Raw genomic sequence first — 24,540 nt, forward strand, 5'->3', positions numbered from 1 at the left:
TCGGGGGTGACATTATCTCCTGTGGGTCACCAATAAGCATAAAGAGGCAGTCTGTTACTAATTGGTAGCCTAGTGGTTCAAGGAAGTTAATGCACCTTCTGAAGTGATTTGCTCCTATAGAGTAATTGATTTATTGGCATTCCATGTCTTAATGTTTGTGAAGCCCTTGTTGCTAATCAGAATAAACATGCTGAACTAATCTTTACTAAACTGCCAACAACATTTTACATGCCCCACTTTTAAAGGCAAGGCTTCCAAATTCAGTAATTTACAGTATGTTTTACTGCAGATGAAAGCATTTGTTTTTCTGATGTGAACTGTTGTGAAGGATAATATTTTTCACAGGAAGGTGATGATATATATAACAAAAAAATCAGTGACCAAAATGCCTAATTATTTAAAGACAAATGTGGAGGCTTAAACAGGAAGATGGTGGATAGGAGGCAGGACTAGCTTGTAGCTCTCACTCAGACGGACAGGGCAGCGTGTGGAGATTCACAGTGTGAACTTTTGCTCCAAGAACTATTGTAGGAATATACCAGGAAAGCCTGGAAAATCCACAGATCCTTTGAAGGAACTGGATCACCACTGCAGGCTCCCTGAGACACTAAAAAACTGTGAGTCAGCTTGCTTTCTCAACAGGGAGGCTCGTGATCTGGTGCAAGTTCTCAGCCTTGGTCACCAGCTGCCTGGAAATAGACTCAGTGCTGTTGGGGAGGGCACGGCCAGTAGGCCATGGGCTGCAAGGGAGCCAGTAGGACTGTGGGTTGCAAGGGAGCAGGGTGAGGCTTGTGGACTGCAGGCTTTCCCCTACTTCCCTGGTGACCTGTATGACTCAGCAGAGGCAATCATAATCCCCTTGAGAGTATAATTCCACTGGACTGGGAACCATCCCCCCAACCCCCACAGCAGTTGCAGCAAGCCCCGCCCAAAGAGAGGCTGAGCTCAGACATGCCTATTCCGGACCACCACCTGGTTATCCTTCTCTACCTACCCCGGTAGGTGAAGACAAACGTCATAAACTCTTGGGAGCTCTATGGCCCTGCCCACCACCTGAGAAACCTGAATACTTAACCAGGTGTCCCTAGGGCATCCTCCCTATAGGACCACAGCTGATGCACTCTTGAAAGTGCCACCTCCTGGCTGGAGGCCAACCAACACAAAACCAGCACACTAAACAAAAACACAACGAAGGACCCTCGCAGATTCCACCTCACTCCCCTTCCAGCTCCACAGGAGCAGGTGCTGATATCCATGGCCGCAAGACCTGAAGACAGATCACATCACAGGACTCTGCAGACACTCCCCAGTACCAGCCTGGAGCCCAGTAGCTCCACTGGGTGGCTAGACCCAGAAGAGCAAAAACAATCACTACAGCTCAGCTCTCAGGAAGCCCCATTCCTAGGGGAAGTGGGAGAACACCACATCAAGGGAACACCCCATGGGACAAAAGAATCTGAACAGCAGCCCTTGAATCCCAGATCTTCCCTCTGACATAGTCTACCCAAATCAGAAGGAATCAGAGAAAATAATTATGGTAATATGATGAAACAAGGTTATTTAACACCCCCAAAAGATCATACCAGTTCACCAGCAAGGAATCCAAACCAAGATGAAATCCCTGAATTGCCAGAAAAAGAATTCAGAAAGCTGATTATTAAGCTAATCAAGGAGGCATCAGGGAACGGTGAAGTCCAACTTAAATAAATCAAAAACATGATACAGGATGTGAAAGCAAAGTTCTTCAGTGAAATAGATAGCATAAATAAAAAGCAATCACAACTTCTGGAAATCAAGGACACACTTAGAGAAATGTAAAATGAATCAGAAAGCCTCAGCAATAGAATTGAACAAGCAGAAGAAATAACCTCAGAGCTTGAAGACAAGGCTTTTGAATTAATCCAATCTGTCAAAGACAAAGAAAAAAAGAATAAAAAGAAATGAACAAAGCCTCCAAGAAGTTTGGGACTATGTTAAACATCCAAACCTAGGAATAATTGGTGTTCCCAAGGAAGAAGAGAAATTTAAAAGTCTGGAAAATGTATTTGAGGGAATAATCGAAGAAAACTTCCCTGGCCTTGCTAGAGATCTAGACATCTAAATACAAGAAGCTCAAAGAACACCTGGGAAATTCATCGCAAAATGATCATTGCCTAGGCACATAGTCATCAGGTTATCTAAAATCAAGACCAAGGAAAGTATCTTAAGAGCTGTGAGGCAAAAGCATCAGGTAACCTATAAAGGAAAACCTATCAGATTAACAGCGGATTTCTCAGCAGAAACTCTACAAGCTAGAAGCGATTGGGGTCCTACTTTTAGCCTCCTTAAAAAAAACGATTATTAACCAAGAATTTTGTATCCAATGAAACTAAGCTTCATAAATGAAGGAGAGATACAGTCTTTTCCAGACAAACAAATCCTGAGAGAATTTGCTACTACCAAGCCAGCACTATAAGAACTGCTGAAATGAGCTGTAAATCTTGAAACAAATCCTTGAAATACACCAAAATAGAACCTCCTTAAAGCATAAATCTCATAGGACCTATATAACAATAACACTATACTATACTATACCATACTATACTATAAAAAACAAAAAATACAAGGTATTCAGGCAAAAAAATAGCACAGTGAATAGAATAGCACCTCACATCTCAACAGTAACAGTGAATGTAAATGGCCTAAATGCTCCACTTAAAAGATATGAAATAGTAGAATGGATAAGAATTCACCAACCAAGTTTCTGCTGTCTTCAGGAGACTCATCTAACACACAAGGACTCACATAAACTTAAGGTAAAGGGGTAGAAAGGGTTTTCCATGCAAATGGACACTAAAAGCGAGCAGGAGTAGCTATTTTTGTTTGTTTGTTTGTTTTGTTTTGAGATAGAGTCTCACTCTGTCACCCAGGCTGGAGTGCAGTGGCGCAATCTTGGCTCACTGCAAGCTCCACCTCCCATATTCACGCCATTCTCCTGCCTCAGCCTCCCAAGTAGCTGGGACTACAGGCCCCTGCCACCACACCCGGCTATTTTTTTTTGTATTTTTAGTAGAGATGGGGTTTCACCATGTTAGCCAGGATGGTCTTGATCTCCTGACCTTGTGATCCACCCATCTTGGCCTCCCAAAGTGCTGGGATTACAGGCGTGAGCCACTGCGCCCAGCCAGGAGTAGCTATTCTTACATCAGAAAAAAAAAAAAAAAAAAGAAGAAAGAAACTTTAAAGCAACAGAAGTTAAAAAAGACAAAGAAGGACATTATATAATGATAAAAGGACTAGTCCAACAGGAAGATATCACAATCCTAAACATATATGCACCTAACACTGGAGCTCCCAAATTTGTAAAACAATTACTACTAGATGTAAGAAATGAGATAGATGTCAACACAATAATAGTGGGGGACTTTAATACTCCACTGACAGCACTAGAGAGGTCATCAGGACAGAAAGTCAACAAAGAAACAATGGACTATACCCTACAACAAACGGAACTAACAGATATTTATAAAACATTCTACCCAACAACTGCAGAACATACATTCTGTTCATCAGCACATGGAACATTCTCCAGGATAGACTATATGATAGGCCACAAAACAAGTCTCAGTAAATTTAAGAAAATTGAAATTATATCAAGTACTCTCTCAGACCACAGTGGAATAAAATTGGAAATCAATTCCAAAAAGAACCCTCAGAACCAGGCAAATACATGGAAATTAAATAGCGTGCTCCTGAATGATTGTTGGGTCAACAGTGAAATGAAGAGGAAATTTAAAAATTATTTGTACTGAATGATATTAGTGGCACAACCTATCAAAACCCCTGGGATACAGCAAAAGTGGTGCAAAGAGAAAATTTCCTAGCAATAAACACCTACATCAAAAAATCTGAAAGCACACAAATAGACAATCTAAGGTCACACCTTACAGAACTGGAGAAACAAGGACAATCCAAACCCAAACCCAGCAGAGCAAAAGAGATAGCAAAGATCAGAGCAGAACTAAATGAAACTGAAACAAACAAACAAAAAATATACAAAAGGTAAATGAAACAAAAGCTGGTTCTTTGAAAGATAAATAAAATTGATAGACCATTAGCAAGATTAACCAAGAAAAGAAGAGAGAACATCCAAATAAGCTCAATTAGAAAAGACATGAGGGATATTACAACTGATACCACAGAAATACAAAAGATTATTCAAGGCTACTATGAGCACCTTTACATGCATAAACTAGAAAACCTAGAGGAGATGAATAAATTTCTGGAAATATACAACCCTTCTAGATTAAATCAGGAAGATATAGAATCTCTGAACAGAGAAGTAACAAGCAGTGAGATAGAAATGGTAATTTAAAAAATGCCAACAACAACAAGAAAGTCAAGGACCAGATGGATTCACCACTGAATTCTATCAGACATTCAAAGAATAATTGGTACCAATCCTATTGACACTATTCTAAAACAGAGAAAGAGGGAATCCTCCCTAAATCATTCCATGAAGCTAGCATCACCCTAATACCAAAACCAGGCAAGGACATAACAAAAAAAGAAAACTACAGACCAATATCCCTGATGAACATAGATGCAAAAATCCTCAACAAAATACTAGTGAACCAAATCCAACAGCATATCAAAAAGATTAGCCACCATGATCAAGTGGGTTTCATACCAGGGATGCAGGGATGGCTTAACATACATAAGTCAATAAATGTGATATGCATAAATAGAATTAAAAACAAAAATCACACGATCATCTTAATAGATGCAGAAAAAGCATTTGACAAAATCCAGCACCCTTTATGATTAAAACCTTCAGCAAAATCAGCAGAGAAGGAACATAGCCTAAGGTAATAAAAGCCATCTATGAAAGACCCACAGCCAACATTATACTCAATGGGGAAAAGTTGTAAGCATTCCCCCTGAGAACTGGAACAAGACAAGGATGTCCACTCTAACCACTTGTGTTCAACATAGTATTGGAATTTCTAGCCAGAACAATCAGACAAGAGAAAGAAATAAAAGGCATCTAATGGTAAAAAGGAAGTCAAACTGTCGCTGTTTGTGGATTATATGATCATATACCTAGAAGACTCATCCAAAAAGCTCCTACAATGGGTAAGTGAATTCAGCAAAGTTTCAGGATACAAAATTAATGTACAGAAGTCAGTAGCTCTGCTATACACCAACAGTGACCAGGCTGAGAATCACATCAAGAACTCAACCCCTTTCACAATAACTGCAAAAGAAAAATAAAATAAAATACTTATGAATATACCTAACCAAGGATGTGAAAGACCTCTACAAGGAAAACTACAAAACACTGCTGAAAGAAATCATAGATGACACAAACAAATGAAAACACATCCCATGCTCATGGATGGGTAGAATCAATATTGCAAAAATGATCATACTGCCAAAAGCAATCTATAAATTCAATGCAATTCTCAGCAAAATATCACCATCATTCTTCAGAGAACTAGAAAAAACAATTCTAAAATTCAAATGGAACCAAAAAAGATCCCGCATAGCCAAAGCAAGACTAAGCAAAAAGAAAAAATCTGGAAGCATCACATTACTCAACTTCAAGCCATCCTATAAGGCCATAGTCACCAAAACAGCATGGTACTGCTATAAAAATTGGCACATAGACCAATGGAAGAGAATAGAGAATCCAGAAATAAACCCAAATACTTACAGCTAACTGATCTTCAACAAAGCAAACAAAAACATAACGTCGGGGAAAGGACACCCTATTCAACAAATGGTGCAGGGATAATTGGCAAGACACATGTAGAAGAATAGAACTGGAACCTCATCTCTCACCTTATACAAAAATCAACTCAAGATGGATCAGAGACTTAAATCTAAGGCCTGAAACCATAAGGATTCTAGAAGATGACATCAGAAAAACCCATCTAGACATTGACTTAGGCAAAGAATTCATGACCAAGAACCCAAAAGCAAATGTAACAAAAAGATAAATAGATGGGACTTAATTAAACTAAAAAGCTTCTGCACAGCAAAAGAAATAATCAGCAGAGTAAACAGACAACCCATAGAGTGGGAGAAAATCTTCGCAATCTATACATCTGACAAAGGACTAATATCCAGAATCTACAAGGTACACAAACAAATTAACAAGAAAAAAACAAATGATCCCATCAAAAAGTGGGCTAAGGACATGAATAGACAATTCTCAAAAGAAGATAAACAAGTGGCCATCAAACATATGAAAAAATGCTCAACATCATTAATGATCAGGGAAATGCAAATCAAAACCAAAATGCTATACCACCTTACTCCTGTAAGAATGGCCATAATAAAAAAAATTAAAAAAATAATAGATGTTGGCATGGATGTAGTGAAAAGGGAACACTTCTACACTGCTGATGGGAATGTAAACTGGTACAACCACTATGGAAAACAGTGTGGAGCATCCTTAAAGAACTAAAAACAGATCTGCCATTTGATCCAGCAATCTCACTACTAGGTATCTATCCAGAAGAAAATAAGTCATTATACGAAAAAGATACTTGCACGTGCATGTTTATAGCAGCATAATTTGCAATTGTAAAAATATGGAACCAGCCCAAACGCCCATCAATCAATGAGTAGATAAAGAAAATATGATATATATGGTATATGAAAATATATATACATATACATATATAAATTATATATCTATACACACACATACATACACATACATACACACACACACACACACCCCCCATGGAATACTACTCAGCCATAAAAAGAAATGAAATAATAGCATTCACAGCAAACTGGATGGAATTGGAGACTATTATTCTAAGTGAAGTAACTCAGGAATGAAAAACCAAACATTGTATGTTCTCATTCACATATGGGAGCTAAGCTATGAGGACACAAAGGCATAAGAATGATACATTGGACTTTGGGGACTCAGGGAAAGGATGGGGGGTGGCGAGGGATGAAAGACTATACATTGGGTACAGTGTACACTGCTCGGGTGATGGGTGCACCAAAATCTCAGAAATCACCACTAAAGAACTTATTCATGTAACCAAACACCACCTGTTCCCCCAAAAACCAATTGAAATAAAAAAATAAAAATTGAAAAAAATAAAGAGAAATGTGTGGACATAAGAGAAGGGATAAGGGCTTAACACAGATATCATATTTGTAAAATTGTGATGTTTTCTATTGTCTGCTTTGTGCCGGGCTGCAATGATAACACTGCGGTTTTATACCATTTAAATTAAGTTTTCAACTCAACTCCTTAGACAGAAGCTTCCTCCAAACCATTCAGTGTGCTGTTAAGATTGCACAGAGATTTCCATAGTGACATGGTAACTATTACTTGCCAGTCACTGAATATGTGTGAACACATGTTAATCCTGAGATAATTTCTTTCTTTTCTTTTTCTCGGTCTGTTGGGTAAGGTGTCACTCGTGGGCCTGGCGGTTACATAGGTCTCATAAGCAGTAATGCAGAAATTGAAGGCAGTTGGACATAGAGTTCTCTTTCCTGGTGGGAGAAGTCACTTAAATAATAGGTTGATTCAAAGATTTTCTTTTCTCTGGTGTCCGTGGAGGCAGAAATGGAAAAATCAACTCCACATTCCTCTTCTAGCCCAAAAAGACAATAACCAAAGCACTGTGGTCAAAACTAGTGATACATTAAAAATAATTATTTTTCCAAGTTGGTGACCTCACAGATAGAGGTTATATATAGTATAGTGTGTAGTTCTCAAAGTTGGTTCTTGGACCAGCACCATCGCCATCACTTGGGAACTCATTAGAAATGCAAGTTCTTGGGCCCCATCCTGGATGTACTGAATCAGAAACTCCAGGAGTGGGGTACAGCAATCTGTGTTTTAGCAAGCTGACAAGGGATTCTGATGCCTGCCTAAATTTGAGAACCAGACTTTTTACTTCAATGAATCTGGGTTGGAATGCAGCTCCATCACTTAATACATGTATAATGGTTTTGAACAAGTTACTCCCTCTCCTCACCCCCTTTTTAATTTTCATATGGTATTTTAAAACTGCACATAGTAAAATTCTAAACCACATTAAATATCTTATTGAAAAATAAAAATTAACTTTCCCCCTGCTACAATTCCCAGCCCTTTTCCCCAGAGGTAAACACTTTGAACGGATTCCTTTGTAAAAGTATTTTTCTGGTGTTAAATAGTATTATTTTAAATAATAAGCATGTAATTGCATTCCTTGATTTATTAGACTGATATATAGTCTGTTACTGTCCCACTCTGAAAGGTGAGGAATTTGGCTCATACCAGCTGATATCACCTGATTTTGTTAAATTATTGTTTTTACATAATCTAGATTTATGCAATTTTATTTTGTAACTAAAATTGTCTTTGGCTTTGCTTTTAGATTAATTTTAAGATATTAAAACAAAATGGCACTTGCAGTATTAGGTTTATGTGACTATTTTTCACTACAGGGAGTTCTTCCTATAGAAATGTCCATGCTACCAAACTTGAGAGGATTTTACAAGCATCAAATTTCAGTGCTTCTTTCAGGTTACAGTCAATTGCCATTGCTTCTTCTATCTCAAGTTTTCATGTATAATATTCTTTTTTTTTGTTAGATTAACTTTTGTAAAGCAGTTTTCATACAGATGTATGCAAATTATCTGCATTTTTGCGTGTCTGAAAATGTATTTTGTTCTTACACTTGTAGTATGGCTAAGCATAAATTATAGGTTCCTAATCACTTTCCCTCAGAATTTTAAATGCTTAATTCCTGTTTCTTAAAGTTATTTTAATTTTTTTTAGTCTTGGAATTCTGAAATTATGATAATTCATTTCCCTCACTACTGTTTCTGCCATCCAATTCCTGTCCCAGAGGTAACTGCTACCCCTCTCATATGTATTCTTCCAGAGTTATTGTATACACTACTAAACACATATGTAGTAGCAAATAATATCTTCTATACCCTTCCCCATTTTTAATTTTTTTTTTTACAAATGGCAGTGTGCTTTCTTTTACTTAGCATTATGTTTTGATGATTTTTTTCAGATCACCACCTAAACGACTTCCACATTATTTTTATAGCTGTATAGTATTGCTTTGTATGGATGTACCTTAATTTATTTAACCGATGCCTCTTTGAATGTTTTGAGTGTTTCCAATCATTTGTAAACACAAAAACTGCACAACAAATAAGGGAGTATAAATGTCCGTATGATAAATTCCCCAAAGTCGTGCTGTTGGCTCAGTAGGAATGCAAATTTGTAATTTTGATTAATATTTCCAGGCTATCTCCATGAAAGTTTATCAGTTCATACCCTCAGCAGCAACATCATGAGAGAACGACTTTCTTCTCATCACTCCAATAGACCATGTTATCAAACTTCTCAGTATCACCAATCTGATAGAAGAACTAGTATATATTAGTATAATTTTGCTACACTTTTCTTTCATTATGAGTGAGGCTGAGTCTTTAAAATATGTTTAAAAGCCACTTCTATTTCCTTTTCGGTGAACTGTATGTTGATATTCCTTCTTATTTTTCTATTGGTTTCTTTTTTTTGGTCTTGTTTTGTAGGAAATTTTTACATTTTAAATAAATTAGCATTTTACAGTATGAATTGCAGATAATTTCCCAAGTTGATATTTGTCTTTTGGCTTTGCTTGTGGTGGTTTCTGCTAAGCAGACTTCAAACAAAAAATTAGGTTATAGATTTTCCCAATATTTTATCTTACGGCTCCAGGATTTTTAATATTTAGAAAGACCACCCTCTCCCTAAAATTATGAAGGTATTCCATTAATTTTCAGTTTTATTTAATTTTAAAATGAAAATATTTTTTCAAGTTGGAATTTATTTTGCTATAAGATGTGATGTGTGGGTCCAATTTTATTGTTTAGATGGCTACCTAACTGCCTAACTAAAATTAAGAACAGTCCCTCTCTTCCCCATGGTTATAAACTATCACCTTTATCAGAAAGAAATGTTCATATGTAGTTGGTCTACTTCTATTGTGCCCCACTGATCATTTAAATGGTTTTTATCTCTATAATATCTTTTAATGTCCAGAAATGCTATCTCCTTCTTATTTGTGTCTATTTTCTGAGTTTTTATATATAATTTTGCCTTATTCTTTTCCAGATAAACTTTAGACTCTGCTTGTGAGTTGCGAACAAAATTTCTGTTGTTATTCTTAACAAGATCACATTACTTAGGGACACTTGACATTTTTATGATAACCAACCTACTAATCATAGAATATGGTTTGTCTTTCCATTTTTCAAACTTTCTTTTGCACTTTCTACTGGCATTTGAAAGTTTTCTATTACAACTTTGTTATGTTTATTTCTAGGTATTTTGCATGTATGTAAGACTACCTTAAATTGTGGTATTTTTTCATTTATTCTAATTGGTTATGGTTTGTAAATGGGATGATTATTTGTGTACATTAATTTTAGACCTAGTCACATGTTTGCATTCTACTATTATTTATGAATGTTTTGCAGTTAATTCTTTCATATTTCAGAAATATATCCTGAAACCAGCTCCAAATGATGGTAATAAAAACATTTTGCAATTTTTATAGTTTTAATTTAACTTTCTCCTCTGTTTTTGTGCTATCAGTGCTCCAGAGCAATGGTAAATAATTGTAGCAATAGTAGACACTCTGGCTTTGTTTCAGACTTTAATAACAATGTTTCTAGTTCTCCATTATGGTGGGATAGATATATTTGATCTTGACTTTTAAAAATTCTTGATGAAAGTTCTGGAGATGGATGGCGGTGATGGCTGCACAACATGTGAATGTGCTTATGTCACTGAAGTGTACACTTAAAAATGGTTAAAATGGTAAATCTTATATCATGTATATTTTATCACAATAAAAAAGTGGCCAAGAAAAAATAATTCTCGATGGAGGTTGACTTTCACCAAATGTCTTTTCAGCACCTATACAGATGACAATATTACATTTTCCTTATTTTTTTTAACAAGAGGCAATATAGCATTGTGGAGAAGTGCACAGGCTCTAAGCTGCCTTGCCTATGTTCAAATCCTAGCTCTGCTACTCTTTAGCTCTGTCACCTTGAGGAGGCCACTTAAGGTTCTTATGCCTCTGTTTCCTTCTCTGTAACTCATAATAATAATAGTGCCTATCTTATAGGTCTTCACTGAGGATTAAGTGAATTTATATATATATATGTGCATATATATTGTACATATTATATATATATAGAGAGAGCACTTAGAACAAAAGCTAGCACATAGGAAATATTACATGAGTTAATACGGTAGATTATAAAACCTTCATTGGCAATGGAGAATTGTCCTGCTGAATATCATATATCCATATTTCATTTAGAATTTTTCATTACTAAATCAGATGTGATATTACTATCTAGTTTTCTTTCTTGCGTAATCTTTGTTGGGCTTTGATATCAACATTGGCTTAGTTTATAAAAAGAATATGGGAAGTTTTCTTGCTTTTTTATGCAGTGAGGCATTTAAATCGTGTTTAAGTTATCTGTTCTTTAGATGTGTTATTCCTCTGTAAAGTCATCTAAGCCTAGTGCTTAGTTGACAGCTTCCTCAATTTTTTCTACTTAGATTTTGTGTAACTCCTGGTGTCAGTTTGGAGTAAACGATATTTTCTTTGAATATCATTCCTGACATCCAGTATTCACATGTAGTTTTGGGCCTTGGTCAGGTGGCCTTGTCTGTGAGGAACCCTCCCTTTGCCAAATGAGGGGAGATTTACTTGGGTGGTGGAGTAATTTAGTTATTTTCCTGCTGGGAGGCAATGCCTTGGTTGGGTTTATTTTCTCCACATCTGTTTTGGGAATCTGGATTTCTCTCATACTCTATTTTGCATTTCTCTTAGACCTCTATACCCAAATCAGGGGCTCAGGACAGACAGGGTGTTCCTTTATTCAGACTTCAGTTCTTAGTGTTGGCTGGTGATATGGTTTGGCTCTGTGTCCCTATCCAAATATCATCTTGAATTGTAACTCCCACAATTCCCATGTACCGTGGGAGGGACCCAGTGGGAGGTAATTGAATCATGGAAGCAGTTCTTTCTCATGCTGTTCTCGCAATAGTGAATAAGTCTCATGAGATCTGTTGCTTTTAAAAAGAGGAGTTCCCCTGCACAAACTCTCTTTTTGCCTGCTGCCATCCATGTAAGATGTGACTTGCTCCTCCTTGGCTTCCACCATGATTGTGAGGCCTCCCAAGCCACGTGGAACTGTAAGTCAATTAAACCTCTTTCTTTTGTAAATTGCCCAGTCTCGGGTATGTCTTTGTCAGCAGCGTGAAAACTTGACTAATACAGTTGGCTAGGTGTCAGAAATCTCTGAGATCTCTTTCCTGTGTTGTCCGCATTCTGGAGGGCACCCAGCTGGCCTGGCTGTTCTGAATACAGCACCATCATTGACCAGCTCTATTCTTACTTCTTGGCCCACACCTGCTCTTTGTGGGTGCCCCCTCTGGGTTTGAGTTCCTCTGGCTCTCTCTTATAAAGAGCTACTTCTACCCCTAGTGTTTTGGGCTATGGCTATCCCTGCTTAGTTTTCTCCCTTTGTCTGTTTCTAAATGATTTAAATTTTCTAGCATTTCCTCAGAGTTTCTGGGCTACTTTTGGTTTCTTCTCTTGTTTATATCACAGGTATGCCCTCCTCCTTGAAATACATTCCTTTTCCTGTTATCTTTAGGATAACAGGCCATAATAATTTTAGGTAACACTTACAATATGCTGCTTATCCTTCTAAGCCTTAGCAGTCTTAGCCTTCCAAGTGGTTGGATAGGCATTAACTAATTTAATCCTCACAAAACCCTATGAGGGAGAAATTATTGTTATCCCTATTTTATAGATGAATAAACTGAGGTAGGGAAAGAGTAAGCAAATAGCTGGGAAATTGTACTATGAACTTGGGCATTGGAGCACCTAAGTCCCTACTTTTAGCCACCATGCTGTACTGTGTCTTACTATCAAAAAGTTACAAGTTTTTGTCTCTTATACTCATGGGATGTCAGTTTACCTATCTGCAAAATTGGATTAGTAATATCTACCTCCTAGGTCTGTTGCAGGAATCAAATGTTTGGCATAGCGTGATATACTCCATAAAATTTAGCCCTTTTTCTTTGATTTGACTTCGACTCAGAGTCACTGTAGACTTAGAAGTCCTAGGCTCTTTTATCCCCCATGGTAGACCTTTCTCGCTGAAATGTGAATATTCAATCATTTGAACAGCATTTTCATTAATATCATGTGATCACATGTATCATCCCTCAATTTCACGATCCTCGCTGATATCAATGGTATATTTAGCTCCAACCTTCTCACTCTGCCATAATGTGTTTACATATTTCCTTATTTAGTTTTAGCACTTTATATTTCTATGTGTTTTCATTACATTTTATCTTTAATGATTTTTTCCTTCCCAAAATCAATGAGGTAATTTCTTCAAGATATAGCAGCGCTCTTTATTAGACTTTCAATGTGCAATGAGAAGAGCACTGAGATCCCTTCTGGTGTTTGAAAACATGTCCATTTCACTGACAGACCCCTTCCTTGTTGGAGAAAATCACACATACTGTGTGTCTGTCTCTTTAATTTACACCTAGGGTACTCAAGGAGCTGGGAAGAAGGTCATCTGGATAAACTAAACTGATCAGAGAGATTTCAAGTCTTCTGGCTGCTTGCCTATGAAAAAGGTGAGTACCACCCTGCACTTAGACTCTGCAGGACTGTTGAGGAATAAAAAAGTGAGTACTTACTCCTCTTTTCCAGTCCAGGGCCATTTTGAGACCAGTGTCCCACTCAGTGTTTCTCAATCCTAGTTGCACAACAGTATCCCCAGGAGTTTTAAAAAATCCTGATATTCAGGAACATCAACATTGAATTCCTGAAATGAATCTCACTTGGTGGTATATTATTCCTACAATATATGTCTGAAATATATTTCTACTAATTAAAAATTTTAACATTGAAAAAAAATCCCGATATTCAAAGCCAGGTCAATTAAATTGGAATCTGTGAGGTTGGGCTACAGGCATTAGTATTTTATTTTTTGTAGCTCTCAGGTGATTCAACTGTGCAGTGAAGGTTGAGAATCACTACTCTTAACTCCTTGGTTCTGTCGAATTTAGTATGACGTTAAGATGCTACAGGAAAGTATTAGCACTGATGACTAATAGGTGGGGGAAAAATCAATTTGCAAATCTGAATATTTCTCAGTACCCACCTGCTAAGGACAGAGGGATAGGGAATTATGTCTCTTCATCATGCCTTCTAGTTGGAGGGCAATCTGGCAGCTTTAAAAATCTTTGTTTTAAATAAGGTCATTCAGAGTGCAAATGCATTAGCAGTAATTTTGGGAAAAATAATCTTTATTTCAACATGTTATTTTCTGAACTTTTCAACACTTGCTCACTTTATGTTATTTCAGCTGCCTTGACCTTATTTCTTGTTTGGGGTGGCCTTTTCCAGGCGCCTTTTCTTTCATCAGGGAGTGGAAGCCTGCTCACAAATCTGGCCCCAGATGTCTCTTATCTCCAATACCTGCCTTGGGCTGTGCTTGTAGGTTCATCTGTGAGTACAAGTCTAGCAGACTTCCCAAGTTTTGAGAAAATTCTGTGTATGCCATGTATCATTCAATATGAGAGCTCAGGTGCACCCAGGGCCAATGTTTGTGTTCTATTTTGAACGGTAATGCCTCTATATCACATATTTTGAGGTAAACCATACTGCTTTTCAGCTGTAATGATTTGCTTTCTAAATATTTCTCAAATCCATCTCTTCCTCCTTATCTCTGAAGCAGGCCCACATGATCTCAAACCTAGATTATTATAAGTCTCCTGAATGATCTTTCTTAAATTGGAGTCATCTAAGATGTTGGCAGGGTGGTTGGTTTCAAATGGAAATCTGTGTCTATTGTTCTTCCCATGCTTAAAATTAACCTTCTAACAGATGGCCTCCAAAGATATCCAAGTGTTTTAACATGTCGCTCAAGGCCCTGTGTTATCTCCCTTTATCTACATCTCTACCTTCATTTCTTCTCACTTCTCACCTTGTACTTCATGCTTGGATCTCAGGGCAATTTACCCCACCTAGCCTTACCTTTGTCCTTTCTGTCTGCAGTGACTTTGCCTAACAAACCTCTGCCTTTACAGATTCACTCAAGTGTTACTACCTCTCTCTGGCACCCTCACAAGAGTAATTACTTCTCTGTGTTCCTAAAATATACTGGACATATTTTGACAACGACATTTACCAGATTGTTTTATACTGATTTCTTTGTGAATCTGACTTTCCTCTCTTAGTGAGTTATCTCCTTGAAGCAAGGAATTATGCCTTACTCATTTTATTTCCATAGTGCCTGAAGGTAGGTACTCAAAAAAATTTGTTGACTTAATCACTAAAAGCATAGATATAAATTTTACATTTTATGTATACAATTAAAATGCTGTGTCTCCTGTTTGAGGCCCCGGGGAAGTCATTTTTCTCAGGTCTTAATAGGAAGAAAAGCTGAGCCGTGAGATAAATTTGTCTTTATCTTATGCATAATAACATCATATAGTTGATCATAACCTTCATCAGACTTCAGAGTCTTTTCTCTGCCTAGGTGTAAGCTCCTTGAAGGCAGGAACCATATCCCTCCTGATCACTACCATATTTCCACCCCTAGCTCAGTGCCTGTTACAGAGAGGATATTTGATAAGTATATAGAAATAATAAATTTCATCTCAAATTACAAACCATAGTATACAATAGGGGAGGCCAAGAAAGTGACCATCTTAGGTTGGGTTCCCAAGAAGCAGAGCCCGAGGCAAGGCTTCATGTAAAAGTGATTTAGTAGAAACTGTTTCTAGGAACAACCACCAAAGAAGCAGGACAAGGAAGGGAAGGAGGTCAAGCAAGTGTATGCTATCAAGTAATATACCACAGGCAAGGTTCTGGAAACAGTGTAGATACACTTCAGAGTTTTCTATCCAGTGAGCAAGGGAGCTGGAGTATATTTGTTCTCTCCACTTAGTCAGACATGAGTTAGAGGGCTGTGGATGAGGGATATAAATTCTCAGGCATTTCTGGGTTTCCATGCACGCAGGCAGAGCAGGTTATGACAGCCGGAGGGCTGCTGGCCAACAAAAGACACACAGGTGCTGGCTGTTGAGAGGAAAAGCACGCCCACCAGGAGCAGGTGTGCATGAAAATGGTATGAGCACCGCACTGTGAACACATGCTGTAGTGATTATTATCTAAATCTAGACATGGAAATTTCCTCCAGGACTCTGGATTTCTCAGACCATGCAGGGATCATTCATAGACCACTCCTGAAAAATCAAATGGCCTTGACTCTCCCTGAAGCACGAAAAGTAGAAGGGAAGGGGCCAAAGTTCAGTGAAAGCATTTTGAATATGGGAAAGTTGTCACATTTCCCTCAGTTATGAAAATCAGGCCCTTCAGTTGGGAGTCATGGAATCACAAGAGTTCCCAAGATAGCTAAGCTCATGTTTTAAAGCAAAGGATTCACCTGCTCTCCCATAGAGTAAAAACCCCTGGCTTAGAGCACGGATACCATGTGGTATAAATAATCTCTGTTAGCAAGCCATTGAGTATATGAAAATCTAATAACTTTACTCGTTACCGTCAGTTTTACTTCCTAGGGCATATGAATCACTTGGTCATTATGTTAAAATGCAGATTCTGATTTAGCAGGTCCTGAGTGGAACCTGAGATTTTATATTTCTACATGCTTCCAGGTGATACTGATATTGCTGGTCCAAGGATCACACTTGGAGTAGCAAGGTTCTGAGGCACAGTTAAAAATGAAAATACAACACAACAAAACCCACCACTAAATATGTGACTTGATATTTAAAAAGAAAGAAAACTGAAGGAGGCTGCCACCACCTCTTTTTTAGTTTTATTCAGTTTTGCAGATAGAGCTGATATTCTTGTTTCCCAGAAGAACTTTAAAAAAAGAAGTTCTCAGGGGACCAGTAATATATGGAGTTAAAATCCACTTAGTGCACCATTTGCTAATCTGTCCCCTTCCCAAATGGACAGAGAGTTAGTAAGGTTATAATTTTAGCAAATTGTGTTTTATAGTCTCCACGTTACCCATCTGCAAGGCCTCAGAGATAGTAATGATGCAAAAGAAGCCTTGAGGTTTGCCTTCTTCAATGTGGGTAAAGGCTCATGTGGATGAAGCTTATGTGGATTGGACTTCAGGCTATTTTCATAGGAGCTACTTTGCTTTCTGACTTGGATACCAGAGAATAAATTCTGCATCATGGTGGCGACAATTGTAGGGTGTGCCTGGGTTGATAGGTGCTCATTGTAATGGATAATTAAGTCTAAAGGCAGGAAAGCTAACCATATGCCACATATTATTCCTAGTTCCTCTAAAGTCTGCCACTCCTAAGCCCACTTGCAGGCTTTTGTCTCTTTTCCATAAACATTGATCACAGTGGGTTGAGCCAAAGCTATTGTACATGGAGAGGACAGATATGCCTATTTTTCCCAGAGGTTCTTCTCAGAAACAGGCTTATGTAGAGAACAGAAGGGCATTGAAGCCACCTGAAGTGGGGAGAGATAAAGAGATCAGACCATGACTCATAGATTTGGACAGATAAGCCTAATTGGTTGGGGAGTTTGCTGGATTTTCTGTGTCAACTTGTCCCAGCACTATTGCCATCTAAGGCTGGGAACTATATTTCCCAGAAAATTCTTTCCTGTGCAATTCTGGATTGAATTTTGCCGATGACAGGTATTTTTGTAAAATTTGGAAGGTGGAGATACAAGGTATAATTGTAGAGCTAACATACAGCAGCTTTGTGAAATGCAGTGGGTTTTGCTGATTCAGCGGCTTCAAAGATCTCTCTTCAAGCTCCTATTTTGGTGGCCAGAATAGTGGCTTCTTGGATTTCCTCACTTTCTGCTTCTTGGCCCACTTCAATGCTTCTGGTGAAGTCCTTAAACCTTCCATCCTCTGGCTACAGCCCCTTCCATACCTTCACTCCTCCAACTTCTCCCATGTTCATATGAGTCCTGATTTTTATGTTAAACTTCTTACTTGTAATAATGTGGTGCTGCTGTTTTCCTGACTAAACCCATATGGGCACAGGAGTTCTTAAATTTATTGGATTTCTAGTGGATTAGCAAGCTATTTAAATGTTTTGATGAACTTGTGACAAATGGGGGGAAGAGCACTCATTCACAAGTTTATCAAAACATTTAAATAGCTTTCTAGTCTTCCAGAAATCCAATCAATTTGACAACTCTTGTGCCTATAGAGGTTTAGGGCCAGAAGTGTCACAGATTGCGTTCCTGGAGAAGCAGACCCTGAGATGGAGTTTAGTAGGCAGGTTGTTAAAGAGTGTCTGTGGGATCAACACTTGTGGAAGGGAGGGAAAGGAAGCAATGTGGGTAAAAGAGAAGTTAACTGTAATGCAGGCCAGGGAAAGCTGTGGCAAACTCCACGAGGAGGTCTGGAGGATATAGGGTTTGTCATGGTTGTCCCAGTTATGGCCAGGCTTCAATAGTCCAGCACTAATTAGTCATTGGATATAGGCCACTGCAGAAAGGAGCATGAACTTGGGCAAGGGGGCTCTCTTCTTGTGAAGCATGACCTGAAGGGGCTGCCAGCCAAAGGCTAGTATGACAGTGCTCCCAGGAGCTGGGGCAATGAGTGCTTCTTTGAAGGAGAATCTGAATGACATGTCTTAGGTTCACCCCAAGAAGTAAGTTACGCTGAGTTTTAAATCAGTGTTGGAGCTGGAGTTGGGAGTGAGGAAAGGAGAATGACAGTTGTGGTAGAGGGAGCAACATGCTTAAAGGCTTGACATTTCAAAAAGCAAAGAGTCCCATTTGACTAAAGCATGAGGTGAAAGAGATTTAGGCACATTCCAGAAAGACAAAACATGATTCTTGGAAAATCAGGATCTGGATCCAGATGTTGAGCACGTCTGTGGTCTGCTTGTTTCTGGGTCACTGGAGTAAAAGTTAAGTCTTTCTGGAGGCCAACCCAGACCATCAGTCCCACCTTTGTCAACTCCAAGCTTGCTACATCATGTCACATTTCCAAGTTCTCTCAACCATGGAGTGTAGTAGACACAGGGCCACTATCCTTGGTGAATTCCTCCAAATTCAGTGTGTTTCTTCATCTTCCCAATTAGCCGCCTGTCTCTGACCCCGTGCTTCCTAACGAGAACCACCCCAGAATGTGGCTCTTGTGTCGCAGTTCCTCAGTGTTTTCTGGACTTCCTTGTTTCATCATAAGCAGGCTCCTTTTCTGTCTCTTATACTTTCCTTCAGCTTTTGCTGACAACCACACTTTCTTTTAATTAAGGATATTTTCCCTTGATGCAGTGCAAGAGTTCTCACTCCCTTGCTTGGTCTAAGCCTCTCCTAGTCTCATTTTATCTCACTCATTTCCTTAGACACAAAGATGTGTCATGTAGTGGAAAGAACATGGACTTTGGATTCAGATGGACCTGGACCAGAATCCCAGGAGACTCACTTTCTACTGATGTGATCTTGGGCAATTTCTTTAACTTCTCTGAGTTTCAGTTTACTTATTTGTAAAATAGGGAGGGATATTACAAATATGACATAATATATGATGAGTTAATGTCCCTTTCCCTTTATAACCTGGAGTTTTAGAAACTGACCCTGAACTTGGGCTTGATGAGGATGGGCTCTCCTTTTCTTGAGAGCTATTGGCCCTGTTGCTTTTGTCTGGCTAGTTTTCCTTCTCTCAATGGCCATCAACAGAGCACAGCTCACTTTCTCTGTTGAAGTTCATATTACCAGCTTTCTGACATTAATTCTAGCTGCATCACTCAGTTGGCTTTATTCTCCAGTCCAGTTCTGCTAACAGAATTACTTTAGGCATTTCCTAATCTTCATGTGTAATCAGTAACTCTAGACATAAGCAATGCTAACTCTCCAAATGAGACATGTACTACCCAAGTAACACTTCAAGTCTTGTGAAGGAGAGAGAACATGTTTGTATTCTACGACCAGATAGGCCATGATGGTTCTAATTGGCCCTCCTGAGTGTTCTTGCCAGCTAATGTTCTTCAGAGTACTGCGAAATTACAGTCTAATTGAATTTCCCCTCTGCTCTGTTTACAGATTTTTATAAATGCAGTCTGGACAGATCAATGTTAATAGCTGCTGGTGCTTTGAAGCTAGACAAGTGGGAAAAACAAACTGGAGCTTTACTTTTCATGGGTATTGTTTAGATTTCCTTGGCACCTTTCACAGGATGCTGAAGTTGCAATTGAATCTTACTTCTTGATGCTTTTATTAGTCATGGATTTCCAGAGAAACAGAACCAAGAGGTGATTGATTGATTGATTGACTATACGGAATTGACTCATGTGATTATGGAGACTGAGAAGTCCCAAGATCTGTAGGCAGCAAGCTGGAGACCCAGGAGAGCCCACAGTGTAAGTTCTAGTTCAAAAGCTAGCAGGTTCAAGACTCAAGAGGAGTTGATTTTTCAGTTTAAGTCCAAAGGCAGGAAAAGACCAATGTCCCAGCTGAAGTTGCTGGGAAATTTCCTCTTACTCTGACTTTTTTTTTTTTTTTTAATGTGACTTATTATTCTTTATTATCTACTTACTGAAATTCTTTATTACTTCCATAAGATACCTTACCCTGATGTCGAAAGTAGTAACTGATCCCGAACTAAACTATGCTGTGACACAGTTTGGCACTATTTAAGTTGTTATTTTATGTGACATGCAGATAGAGTTTTATTTTATTTTATTTATTTATTTTTTAAATTATTTTTTATTATTATACTTTAAGTTCTAGGGTACATGTGCATAACGTGCAGGTTTGTTACATATGTATACTTGTGCCATGTTGCTGTGCTGCACCCATCAACTCGTCAGCACCCATCAACTCGTCATTTACATCAGGCTTACTCTGACTTTTCGTTCTATTCAGGTCTTCAACTGCTTGAATGAGGCCCACTCACGTTAGAAAGAGCAATCTGCCTTTCTCAGCCTACTGATTAAGACAATCTTATCCAAAAGCACCCTCACAGGCATATCCAGAATAATGTTTGACAAAATGTCTGGGCACCGTATGGCCCAGTCAAGTTGACACAAAAGTAATTATCACACTGCTTCACTCGCACCCCAGTAGTGGCAATTGCTTAAGGAAATTTTCTCCCATGAGAGAAAGCCTTTCCTCTAAGTTGCGGGTGAGTTAAAAGTAAGCCTACCTTTAAAATGTTCTTTGCTAATTAGAGTTGAACCAGCAACATCATTTGCACAATCACTTCTGTTAGCATGAATGACTAATGCTTACCAAGAGACAGGCAGCTTTGACTCCCCACCAGTTGTTTTTTTCCTGTTTGTATGTCTACTGTGAAGACTGCATATTGGGAGTGATTAGAAATCAATTGACTAATTCTCATCAGAAATATAACCATCAATGCATCCTTTCAGATAATCTCGGTTAGGGTACTTTTAGTTGAAATTGGGAGATGTGGTAGATTACATTAATGGCTCCATTCTTCACCTCTTTCTGTATCCATGTCCTTTACTCATACCTTTGCTGTTCCTCCTATTAAAGAGACAGAGTCTCTTTCCCTACTCTTTGAATCTCGGCTCAGTCACGTGACTTGTGTTAGTCAATAGAATGAGATAGGAATTATGGTGTGCTAGTTCTGAGCTTGAGCCCCCAGAGGCTTTCTGTGTTTTTGCTAGCTCTTTTGTACTTCTGTCATCAATGTGAGAAAAATACACTCAGGACATCTCACTGGTCCCAAGAGGTAGATGAGAGATACATGAAACAGAGCTCTCCCCTAAGGTTCCTAGCCTAGTGTATTCTAGAATAGAGTCTCCAGATGACCTGCAGACATATGAGCAGACCAGTCAACTTGCAGATGCATGAGCAAGTCCAGGCAAGATCAGATGACTCATGACCTACCCTTTATTATGTAAGTTGTAATAATAAAGTGAATGTTCTTTCAAGTCACTCAGTTTTGGAGTGGTATGTTATGCAGCAATAGCTAACTGATACAAGAGTGCTATTTTATACTCTGTGCTTCAGGAGTGGGGATTTCAAGTCAGTGTGCAATGCTTAATTTTTGTTTTATATTGCTTTCCTGGATTAGACACACATTTATCATCTGCATTTTTTTGGTCAATTGTGACACTGCTGCTTGATCAACAGCTTTGTTCTCTCTCTCCCTGTGGCTGCCTCTTTCTCTTCCTCCTTCCTCTATTTTTATATTTTGAGCACAAATACTAATTTCCTATCCTCCCTTGCAGTCATGTGTTGCCATGTGATGAGTTAAAGCCATGGAATATATGTCTCTGTACCAGGCCTGTATTAGTCTGTTCTCATGCTGCTATGAAGAAATACCCGAGACTGGGTAATTTATAAAGGAAAGAGATTTAATTGACTCACAGTTCTGCATGGCTGAGGAGGACTCACGAAACTTACAATCATGGTGGAAGGCACCTCTTCACAGGGCTGCAGGAGAGAGAATGAGTGCCGAGCAAAGGGGGAAGCCCCTTATGAAACCATCAGATCTCATGATAACTCACTATCACGAGAACAGCATGAAGGAAACCACCCCCATTATTCAAGTATCCCCACCTTGGCCAGCCCTTGACATATGGGGATTATTACATTTCAAGATGAGATTTGGGTGGGGACACAGAGCCAAATTATATCAAGGTCTGATCATCAAAACCTCCTCTCTCTCTCTCTCTCCCTCTTCACATCCCCACCCCTTGTCTACTGGCTGGATGTTGATATTCAAGGACCTTAAAAGCCATATGTAAATCTGTCAGGGTCTATATCATCCTGGTTCCTGAATGACTGCAGGAGTAGTGCCCCCTTCTGCCTAGGAGGAACAATCATATTGGGCTGCTGTGTCAACGAGAACTAAATTTTAGGACGTTATACCATTGAAATGTTAAGATTCATTTGTTTGACAGCTACCTTTATTCATACGCCAGTTAAATAGGTATGCTCAGGAAAACTTGCACTTTTGCTTTTATCTCCCTCTTCTCCACTCCCTTGTTAGTATGTTATATATGAATTTTAGATCTTATTCAATATATTGATGTCCAATATGCTGATGGAAAAGGATGGGCATGAAATACTTAGTTTTGAAATCTTGAATCATACCCAGATACTACCCCACTTATGTGCTGGGTATGTACTGAGTCCTAAATGTTGTAATATATCAAGAGCTTGTGAACAGAAGGTAAGTAGAGACCTCAGAGAACAAGCATTTCTGAATTAGGAGGTGGTCAGTAAGCTGACCCTAATAATTATGTTGTTCTGGGATTGGCAAAAGGGTGAGGCCAAGGGATTTTGAAACATGACAGTATGAAAACATAGAGTTTTGTTCAAGATGTATTCCTTGTGAGTGAGGTTGCTAAAACTCCTGATTTTGATCCCATGGTAAGTACAATAAGCCAATATAAATGCACTTTCCTAAGTTATTGAACCAGCCTGTATTTTCTTTTCTCTCTACCTCTGCAAGATCTCAGTGTGCTTCTCAAAGGGGATTCTGTTTCCAGTTAAATACAGCCGACTTGACATTCACTGCATTGTCACAAACAGGTGCATTTGGAAGGTAAGCCCAGTAGTATTTCATTTTTCTCTCTCCTGTTTGGATGCTGCCCTTCAATGAAAATGGAAAACTTCCTCTGTTAACAAAAGGCCTGTATTTCCTTGCCTTCCCCTCTGCATTAGAAAACACCAGATGTGTGTGAGGCAGCGGGAGGTCCAGTGCAGTTCTAGGATGGCTAGTCATTAGAAAACACTGAAAAGGAGTCTGAAAACCCAGCTTCCCAAATAATCCCAAACAAAACCTTTGTTTTCTTAACTACAAAGCTAATTTCTTACCAAATATAGTAGCAGCTATTTCCAATTAGAACTACAAACTAGAATCTTCAAAACTAAGTTTTGTGTGTATATGTTGGAGATAGTATAGTGGGTATCTTGTCCATTTTCTGTTGCTATGACAGAATACCACAGACCAAGTAATCTATAAAGAAAAGAAGCTTATTTGGCTCACAGTTCTGGAAGCTCCCCTTTATAACAAAGCCACTCCCTCAATAAATCATCCACTCCCTCAATAAAGACATTAATCCATTCACAAGGGTGGAGCCCCCATGACCTAATTATCTCTTAAAGGCCCCACCCTCTCATCACTGCTGCTTTGGGTATTAAGTTCCCAACACTTTGAAACTTTGAACTTAGGGAGATATATTCAAACCGTAACAAGAGGTCACCATGATTTTTTAATTATAGTAACTGTACTCCACTGGAAATGAAAGGATGCATTTTGCTGTGTGAATTAGGGATAATGTAAATAATCTTTTCATATCACTGAAAAAATTCATACTCTTCTACTAGAACATGTATATGTGTCTATCTCTTCATACAGTGTTCTTTTTATAATAATAACACAAGTCATATTGGATTGGGGCCCGTCCTACTTTAGTATGACTCATCTTAACTAATTATATCTGCAACAACCCTACTTCTAAATCAGGTCACATTCTGAGGTGCTGGG

Source organism: Theropithecus gelada, chromosome X (assembly GCF_003255815.1).
Source record: "Theropithecus gelada isolate Dixy chromosome X, Tgel_1.0, whole genome shotgun sequence".
In the NCBI taxonomy this organism is placed as follows: domain Eukaryota; kingdom Metazoa; phylum Chordata; class Mammalia; order Primates; family Cercopithecidae; genus Theropithecus; species Theropithecus gelada.